Genomic DNA, 10,362 nt, shown 5'->3' with positions numbered 1-10,362 from the left:
AGAAGTAAAGATGGGAAGAGGATCACCAATCCCCCTAATTCTGCGCCGACAAATAGTGGAGCAATATCAGAAAGGAGTTCGACAGTGTAAAATTGCAAAGAGTTTGAACATATCATCTACAGTGCATGATATCATCAAAAGATTCAGAGAATCTGGAAGAATCTCTGTGCATAAGGGTCAAGGCCGGAAAACCATACTGGGTGCCTGTGATCTTCGGACCCTTAGACGGCGCTGCATCACATACAGGCATGCTTCTGTATTGGAAATCACAAAATGGGCTCAGGAATATTTCCAGAGAACATTATCTGTGAACACAATTCACCGTACCATCCGCCATTGCCAGCTAAATCTCTATAGTTCAAAGAAGAAGCCGTATCTAAACATGATCCAGAAGCGCAGATGTCTTCTCTGAGCCAAGGCTCATTTAAAATGGACTGTAGCAAAGTGGAAAACTGTTCTGTGGTCAGACGAATCAAAATTTGAAGTTCTTTATGGAAATCAGGGATGCCGTTTCATTCAGACTAAAGAGGAGAAGGACGACCCAAGTTGTCATCAGCGTTCAGTTCAGAAGCCTGCATCTCTGATGGTATGGGGTTGCATTAGTGCGTGTGGCATGGGCAGCTTACACATCTGGAAAGACACCATCAATGCTGAAAGGTATATCCAGGTTCTAGAGCAACATATGCTCCCATCCAGACGACGTCTCTTTCAGGGAAGACCTTGCATTTTCCAACATGACAAGGCCAAACCACATACTGCATCAATTACAGCATCATGGCTGCATAGAAGAAGAAGGGTCCAGGTACTGAACTGGCCAGCCTGCAGTCCAGATCTTTCACCCATAGAAAACATTTGGTGCATCATAAAACGGAAGATACGACAAAAAAGACCTAAGACAGTTGAGCAACTAGAATCCTACATTAGACAAGAATGGGTTAACATTCCTATCCCTAAACTTGAGCAACTTGTCTCCTCAGTCCCCAGACATTTACAGACTGTTGTAAAGAGAAAAGGGGATGTCTCACAGTGGTAAACATGGCCTTGTCCCAACTTTGAGATGTGTTGTCATGAAATTTAAAAATCACCTAATTTTTCTCTTTAAATGATACATTTTCTCAGTTTAAACATTTGATATGTCATCCATGTTCTATTTTGAATAAAATATGGAATTTTGAAACTTCCACATCATTGCATTCCGTTTTTATTTACAATTTGTACTTTGTCCCAACTTTTTTGGAATCGGGGTTGTAGTTTCCTTTGGGTACATGCGCATGTTGTTATGGCGGGAAATGAAAAGGTTGACAAGCTGGCTAAGCAAACACTAAATAATATAGAAATAGAATTGCAAATCCCAGTTAGTAAGGCAGAGGCTAAGGTTTACATCAAGTCCTACACAAAGTCAGTCTGGCAGAAGATGGCAATGAAACAGGAAGACATCTATATTACACTGAAAAACAGGTGAATACCAGAAGGCTGGGGGCAGGAGTCGGAGAGAAGACATCATGATTGCCAACTGCCATAAAACCTTAAAGAAGAAGAGTCCGCTCTGCTCGTTCCAAAGTGTGCAGGACTGACAGTGATATCTGGGTACTCTATGGTCAGTAGAAGTGCCTTAATCTTCAGAAAAGTCTGACTTTTTTTTAATAACATGGGTCAAAACCACATATATCCATCTTCTCTTTGTATCAAATCTTCACTCGACAGTTCAAATCATATCATGGTAATACTGAGAAAATTTAGCATTGTTTACAGACACACTTTCAGCGGCTACCATCCTAGTTGCTTTGTATATTCACCATCATGGAGGATGCTCATGACATAGCACATTTTGATTATGTGGTTGCAAGTCATCTATTGTTTATACAGTGGTGCTTGAAAGTTTGTGAACCCTTTAGAATTTTCTATATTTCTGCATAAATATGACCCAAAACATCATCAGATTTTCACACAAGTCCTAAAAGTAGATAAAGAGAACCCAGTTAAACAAATGAGACAAAAATATGAGACTTGGTCATTTATTTATTGAGGAAAATAATCCAATATTCCATATCTGTGAGTGGCAAAAGTATGTGAATCTCTAGGATTAGCAGTTCATTTGAAGGCGAAATTAGTCAGGTGTTTTCAATCAATGGGATGACAATCAGGTGTGAGTGGGCACCCTGTTTTATTTAAAGAACAGGGATCTATCAAAGTCTGATCTTCACAACACGTTTGTGGAAGTGTATCATGGCATGAACAAAAGGGATTGAGTGTTGAGAGTGGATAAGTGTATGAATGCATGTAACTGTGGTTGGTAGAAGAGAGCAACTGGACTTGCTTGAAAAGTCTTGAAGACGTTTCGCCTCTCGTCCGAAAGGCATCCTCAGTTTTGTCTGTCTAATAAGGAGTATCAAGTATTTATCCTCTCATGGATCATCATAGAATCCGAATCAGAATGCTGATGGCTGCATTGTAGGTGGCTGATAGATGTCAGACACCCACCTCTGTTCAGTGATGGTCGTTCCAGGTTGACAAAAATGAACGATCCTCTCTGGCTAGGATGTCTGCCAGTTTTCTGGAAGTCCTCTCATACTCCCGCACCAGTCGAAGGGAACTCATCCCAAAGTGCGTAGAAACATATCTGTGAAGATACTCAGTCATCCAGGTACATGTAACTGTATTTGTCCAGGAGGGGGTGCTGTTGCGCCAAATATGGCGTGTAATTACGTGTGGCTAGTTTATAAAAGGGAGACGTTACCATCCTCTCTCTCGGTATTTGACTCTCACGGAGAGCAGCATGTCATGTACAGCTCAATAAACTATGCCGAGTTTGATGGCTGAAGAGACAAACGTCTAAACGTCTGTTCATTCATTCGAATTATTATTCCGCAGTGCAAGGTAGGCAGAAGAGATAAGCCTACCTATCAACAGGTTATGGGCCCAGGTACCAAGAATAATTCTAAAGTTTGACGGACACATGCGTCGGCAGCTAGCAAGACTGTGCTAGCATAGAAGTAGAGTTAGCCTACCCAAAAAGAGCCAGTTTAGCATTGGGAGTACTGGGAAGCTAAAGCTAGGCTGAAAAGGAGCAAAGCTGAGCTACAAACGCAAAAAGCCATGGCGAACAGAAACAGGACCGAATGGCCGAAGTTCGACGGGAGAGCAGAGGAGTATGAGCTCTGGGAAGAAAGGATGCTGTGCTGCATGCATGGAGTGGGACTGAAGCAGACAATCCTCACAGAGTCTGCTGGACCACTGATGGTGGAAGAAAAGGCTAACGACGACATACAATACATAACAGTACATAATGACTGCGCTGAATAAAGCCGACAACGAGACTGTAACCGAATACGTTATCCGAGCGGAGATGATTACGGCACTCGGGAATGCAGGGGAAGCACCGAGTGAGGGACTGATGATGGCGATGATCATGAGGGGGTTACCAGAGAAGTACAAGCCGTTCACACTGATGGGGACGCATGGTTCAGCAGACATGTCATTGGGAGAGTTCAAGGCAAAGTTGTGAAATTTCGAGGCCTCAGAAGACATAGACCCAGTCGCAGAAGAGGCAGGAGAAAGGGTGCTGAGGGCACAAGCGGCGCCAAGGAGAAAGACTGGGCAGGAGGAGATGGTGTGTTGGCAGTGCGGAGAAAAGGGCCATAAGAGAGGTTACTGCACAGAAAAAGTTTGGTGTAGTTTTTGCAAAAGCAGGGGGCACACAGACAAGGTGTGCACAAAGAAGGAGTGTGAACGGAGCACCCGGTGTGCGTGTCCAAGATGGCAACGGCGATAGATGTAGAGCAGATCGTGGACCAAATGGTGCCTGGGGCGTCACGGGAGGAGAAGACTACACCTTCAGTGCCCAAACAACAGATGCCAGCCTCTCAGGACAACGGCTGCAGATCCAGAGAAAGGGGCTGATTGTGGACACGGGAGCGACGTCCCACATCATCAATGACAGGAGCAAGTTCAAAAGTTTCGACAGCACCTTCAAGCCTGAGAGACACTGCATGGAGCTAGCAGACAGGAAGCGTACCGTCGGGGTGGCGCAAGGCAAGGGAGACTCACAGGTATGTCTCAAACAGTGAGGGGCGCCGGTGCGCAGTGACTTTAAAGAACGCTCTCTACATCCCCTCCTACCCTCAAGAACTCTTTTCAGTGAAGTCTGCCACCAATCATGGTGCCAAAGTGTTCTTTGATGAAGGTAAAGATGCCATAGTGTTGCCAGATGGCACAAGGTTCGATATTTATGTATATAAGAGAATGTACTACTTGCAAACTGAGTGTGATGTAGATGTGTGTCATGTTAGTTACGATATCCAGACATGGCATGAGGTAATGTGTCACTGCAATTACGAGGATATCTTGAAGCTGCAAGATGTAACAGAAGACATGCATATTAAAGGTGCAAAGCGTAGGCCTGATAAAGAATGTGTAGTATGCATAGAGGCAAAGTTCACTCAAACGAGAAACAGAGATCTGACTGGTAAGGTAAAGACACCACTTGAGCTGGTGAGCACAGATCTAGCTGGTCCAGTAAACAATGAGTCCATAGATGGTTACAAGTATATGCAGTCTTTTACAGATGTATACTGTACATGGGGCAGTGTTTGCTTACTTCCTGAAAGCAAAAAGTGATGCAGTCCAGGCCACTGAGAAGTATCTGGCAGATGTAGTACCTTATGGCACCGTAAAATGCATTCGATCAGACAACGGGACCGAGTTCACTCGCAGAGAGTTTCAAACACTACTGAGAAAGAACAAAATCAAACACGAGACTTCCTGCCCTTACTCCCCACACCAGAATGGGGTAGCTGAAAGGGAAGGGCACACTCTTTTCGAGATAGCCAGGTGTAAACTTATTGACAGTGGCCTACCTAAGAGTCTTTGGCACTATGCCATCCAGGAAGCAGCCTATACCAGAAACCGATGCTTTAACAAGCACACAGGCACTACCCCATATACAGCCATGACAGGTAAGAAGTGCGATCTATCTAGGATGCATAAATTCGGGTCAGTGTGCTATGCTTATCATCAAGGCAGAGGAAAACTAGATTCTAGATGTGAGAGAGGACTCTTTGTAGGACATGACAAAGGCAGTCCCGCCTACCTAGTCTACTACCCCAGTAAAGGAAAAGTGCAGAAGCACAGACTTGTAAAGTTTGTCAGCAAGACAACTTGTGAGAACAAGACCCAGACACAGGAACTAGGACTAGACCCCAAAGTAGGTTGTGACGAGAGTAGAGATTACACAGCCTAGTATACTGAACACAGATGTACAGGCTTATAGCCCACAGTCAGCATCAGAGAATCACCCTAGGGTGGTGTCACATGCATCAGACAGTGGGAGATACCCCACCAGAGCGTAAACCCCTGGGGTATCTGAGGGATTATACTTCAGAAAATACTGATGACAGTACAGTGTAGACTATTGCTACCGAGCAGTTTGTGGTGTACCTCTGACCTTTAAACAGGCCATGGCATCAACTGAGTCAGGAAAGTGGAGGAAAGCGATGGATGAGGAGATGAAGTCCCTAGAGGACAACCAGACCTTTACCCTGACTAAGTTACCAAAGGGCAGGAAGACAGTGGGGGGGGGGATGGGTGTACTCGATCAAGGGTGACATTGACGGACATGACCAGTACAAAGCTAGGTTTGTAGCGAAGGGCTATAATCAGAGAGCAGGGATAGATTATGGCGAGACGTTCTCTCCAACAGCCAATCTTACAAGTATACGTGTAGTGATGCAGAAGGCAGCCCAAGACGGTCTGATCTTGCATCAAATGGATGTGAAAACAGCCTATCTGCATGCACCCATTGATCGAGATATCTACACGGAACAACCTGAAGGTTATGAAAAAGAGGGAGAGAAGCTAGTGTGTAAACTAGAGAAGTCAGTTTACGGCCTGAAGCAGTTGGGGCATAATTGGAATGAGATGCTCCACACATGTCTAGTAGATGACAACTTCACTCAGAATCCGACAGACCACTGCGTCTACATCAAAGAGTCTAAGGAAGCAGGGAAGGTAATAGTAGTTATCTGGGTGGATGATCTTATCATCGCAGCCAGCAACAAAGGGAGTCTAGAGAAGGTGAAAAACATGCTTTCTACCAGATTTAAGATGAAAGACCTAGGTAGTTTGAAGTATTTTCTGGGCATGGACTTCAGCCAGTCTGGCGGCTGTGTGAAAGTGTCGCAAAAGAGGCATGTTGAAAGGATACTGGAATGTTTTGACATGCAGATATGTAGAATTAGAGAAACACCATGTGACCAAAAGTTAGACTGCTCTGAAGATGTGCCCAAAATGTCTGATGTGAAGAAGTACAGGGAGGCTGTCAGCAGCTTAATTTACTTGACAACCTGTACGCGTCCTGACCTATGCTTCGTAGTGAGCAAGTCATCACAGCATTTTGCTGACCCTACAGATGAACATTGGGTTACAGTAAAACATGTTTTGCGTTATCTTAGAAGTACAGCAGACAAACAGCTCTGTTTCAGAAAGAGCGAAGAGGGCCTAGGCCTACGGGCATATAGTGATGCAGACTGGGCTGGAGATGCTAGCGACAGACACAGTACCTCTGGGTATTGTGGGAGTATGGGCAAAGACAGCGCCTTAGGGCCCATTTACACGAGGACACTGTCAAGTAAAAATGACTAAATATTTTATCGGAAGTGCCTTTCGTCTACACGGGGACGGCGTTTCCGAGGCTGAAAAACAGAAAAAATTGAAAACGCCTTCCAGAGTGGATAAGTTAAAAACAGCCCCCGTTGCATATCCGTCTAAACTACCCAATACGCGAAACTCTGCTCGGATCTGCTCACGTCGGGTATGCGTTTATGTCATACATATGTCATATACTGTACATGCCAGCCCGGGAAGTAAGAAAGTAAGTAAAAAAGTAAGAGCATGTCTGATTACATCGATCCAATGGACCTTCAAGCTGCTCTGGCAGCTTTAATAAACATCCAGGAGTCCTTCGAACATCTATACCGAATCTGCACATATACCATTAATGAACAGAGGCGGGTATGCAATTACCTTTATGAATTTTTGGATACACCGATTCTTCGGAGGTGTGCAGACGAAGTTTTTCTTAACCTCATGAGTAGCCATAGCCTGAGTAGTCAAAATTTTCGCGGCGCAGATGTGCAGATCAGACAAGACGGAAGATGTTGCGCATGCGTGCAGACATAACGGAGGTCTTTCACAGCACCACCTAGCCACCTGGCATGCACATCCAATTGAATTCCACACATTTATGCGTCACTGTATAGATGCAGATTTCCTCCTTGAAAACGGTCGTGTAGATGCGGAAAAAAGTGAGAATGAAAACGAACTTTTGCGTTTTTGTTTCAGACCGTCCCCGTGTAAAGTGGGCCTCAGTCTCTTGGAGAGCCACCTACGGTAGCGCTATCCACATGCACGGCCAAGTACATAGCCCTAGTGCGAACAATACAGGAGAGTATTCATTTGGAACAACTACTGGGAGGCATAGATACCTACATGTACAAGAAAACTGTTGTCTATGAGGATAACCGGGGGCAATTGCACTCGTTAAGAACCCCATGTGTAAGCAAAGATGTAAGCATGTAGACATCAAATATCACTTCACTAGGTCTATCATAAGTGAAGACAAAATATCACTTGTTTACTGTCCCACAGACGACATGGTGGCAGATGTTATGACAAAACCTGCCTCCAGGCTTAAGCTGCAGAAATTTGCTGAAGTCATGTTTGGTGTGTAACATGTTGACATTTAACTGCACCATTTTTTTATGATTTTTTTAATTTGGTTCTGTAAAAGTTGTACTGTATACATGTCATTCATAAGTGGGAGTGTTGAGAGTGGATAAGTGTATGAATGCATGTAACTGTATTTGTCCAGGAGGGGGCGCTGTTGCACCAAATATGGTGTGTGGCTAGTTTATAAAAAAGGGAGATGTTACCATCCTCTCTCTCTCGGTATTTGACTCTCACGGAGAGCAGCATGTTGTGTACAGCTCAATAAACTATGCCAAGTTTGATGGCTGAAGAGACAAACGTCTGAACGTCTGTTCATTCATTAGAATTATTATTCCGCAGTGCAAGGTAGGCAGAAGAGATAAGCCTACCTATCAACACCGAGGACCTCAGAAAAAGCATTGTTGATGCTCATCAGGCTGGAAAAGGTTACAAAACCATCTCTAAAGAGTTTGGACTCCACCAATCCACAGTCAGACAGATTGTGTACAAATGGAGGAAATTCAAGACTATTGTTACCTTCCCCAGGAGTGGTTGACCAACAAAGATCACTCCAAGAGCAAGGTGTGTAATAGTCAGCGAGGTCACAAAGGACCCCAGGGTAACTTCTAAGCAACTGAAGGCCTCTCTCACATTGGCCAATGTTAATGTTCATGAGTCCACCATCAGGAGAACACTGAACAACAATGGTGTGCATGGCAGGGTTGCAAGGAGAAAGCCACTGCTCTCCAAAAAGAACATTGCTGCTCTTCTGCAGTTTGCTAAAGATCATGTGGACAAGCCAGAAGGCTACTGGAAAAATGTTTTGTGGACGGATGAGACCAAAATAGAACTTTTTGGTTTAAATGAGAAGCGTTCTGTTTGGAGAAAGGAAAACATTGCATTCCAGCATAAGAACCTTATCCCATCTCTGAAACATGGTGGTGGTAGTATCAATGGTTTGGGACTGTTTTGCTGCATCTGGGCCAGGAAAGCTTGCCATCATTGATGGAACAATGAATTCTGAATTATACCAGCAAATTCTAAAGGAAAATGTCAGGACATGTGTCCACTGAATCTCAAGAGAAGGTGGGTCATGCAGCAAGACAACGACCCTAAGCACACAATTCGTTCTACCAAAGAATGGTTAAAAAAGAATAAAGTTAATATTTTGGAATGGCCAAGTCAAAGTTCTGACCTTAATCCAATCAAAATGTTTTGGAAGGACCTGCAGGACTGATCAACAGTTACCGGAAACGTTTAGTTGCAGTTATTGCTGCACAAGGGGGTCACACCAGATACTGAAAGCAAAGGTTCACATACTTTTGCTACTCACAGATATGCAATACTGGATCATTTTCCTCAATAAATAAATGACCAAGTATAATATTTTTGTCTCATTTGTTTAACTGTGTTCTCTTTAGAATCAGAATCACTTTTATTGCCAGGTATGTGTACACACACGAGGGATCTGACTCCGGTTTCACTTAGCTCTCTTAGTACAAACAGATTAAAAAAAAAGTGTAGACAAAAAACAAAACAAAAAGCTATGTACATGTAGAAGGGCAAATATATCTATAGACAAGGATATATATATCATCTCATTATCTCTAGCCACTTTATCCTGTTCTACAGGGTCGCAGGCAAGCTGGAGCCTATCCCAGCTGACTATGGGCGAAAGGTGGGGTACACCCTGGACAAGTCGCCAGGTCATCACAGGGTTGACACAGACACAGACAACCATTCACACTCGCATTCCCACCTACGGTCAATTTAGAGTCACCAGTTAACCTATCCTGCATGTCTTTGGACTGTGGGGGAAACCGGAGCACCCGGAGGAAACCCACGCAGAAACGGGGAGGACATGCAAACTCCGCACAGAAAGGTCCTCGCCGGCCACGGGGCTCAAACCTGGACCTTCTTGCTGTGAGGTGACAGCGCTAACCATTACACCACTGTGCCGCCCAAGTTTATTTGTATAGCGCTTTTAGCAATAAACATTGTTGCAAAGCAGCTTTACAGAATTTGATGGACTTAAAACATGAGCTAATTTTATCCCTAATCTATCCCCAATGAGCAAGCCTGTGGCAACGGTGGCAAGGAAAAACTCCCTCAGATGACATGAGGAAGAAACCTCAAGAGGAACCAGACTCAAAAGGGAACCCATCCTCATTTGGGCAACAACAGACAGCATGACTATAACATTAACAGTTTTAACATGGGTGTGAATGTGAGTGTGAATGGTTGTCTGTGTCTATGTGTCAGCCCTGTGATGACCTGGCGACTTGTCCAGGGTGTACCCCGCCTTTCGCCTGTAGTCAGCTGGGATAGGCTCCAGCTTGCCTGCGACCCTGTAGAAGGATAAAGCGGCTAGAGATAATGAGATGAGATGAGTTTTAACATGAAGACAGTTTCGTTGATGTTGTAACTCTTCATTGATGGAAACTTGAGTGCAAAACTGTTCATGACAACTGCATTCCTAAAGTTAGCAAGTCAACTGTAGTCCTCAGCCATAAAAGCATTACTGTAAGAGTCCAGAGCGTCCTCCAGGTGTAACTTTCAACTGTCCTCATGGGGCCCATCCTCCACAGGAGCGATGCGATAAGACTCCAACCAGACACGGCGCACCAGGATGGACCAAGCAGGTCCAAGGGGCAGAAG

This window comes from Neoarius graeffei, chromosome 24 (assembly GCF_027579695.1).
Source record: "Neoarius graeffei isolate fNeoGra1 chromosome 24, fNeoGra1.pri, whole genome shotgun sequence".
NCBI lineage: Eukaryota > Metazoa > Chordata > Actinopteri > Siluriformes > Ariidae > Neoarius > Neoarius graeffei.
The sequence above is the reverse complement of the archived record's forward strand: the minus strand, read 5'-3'. Positions refer to the sequence as shown.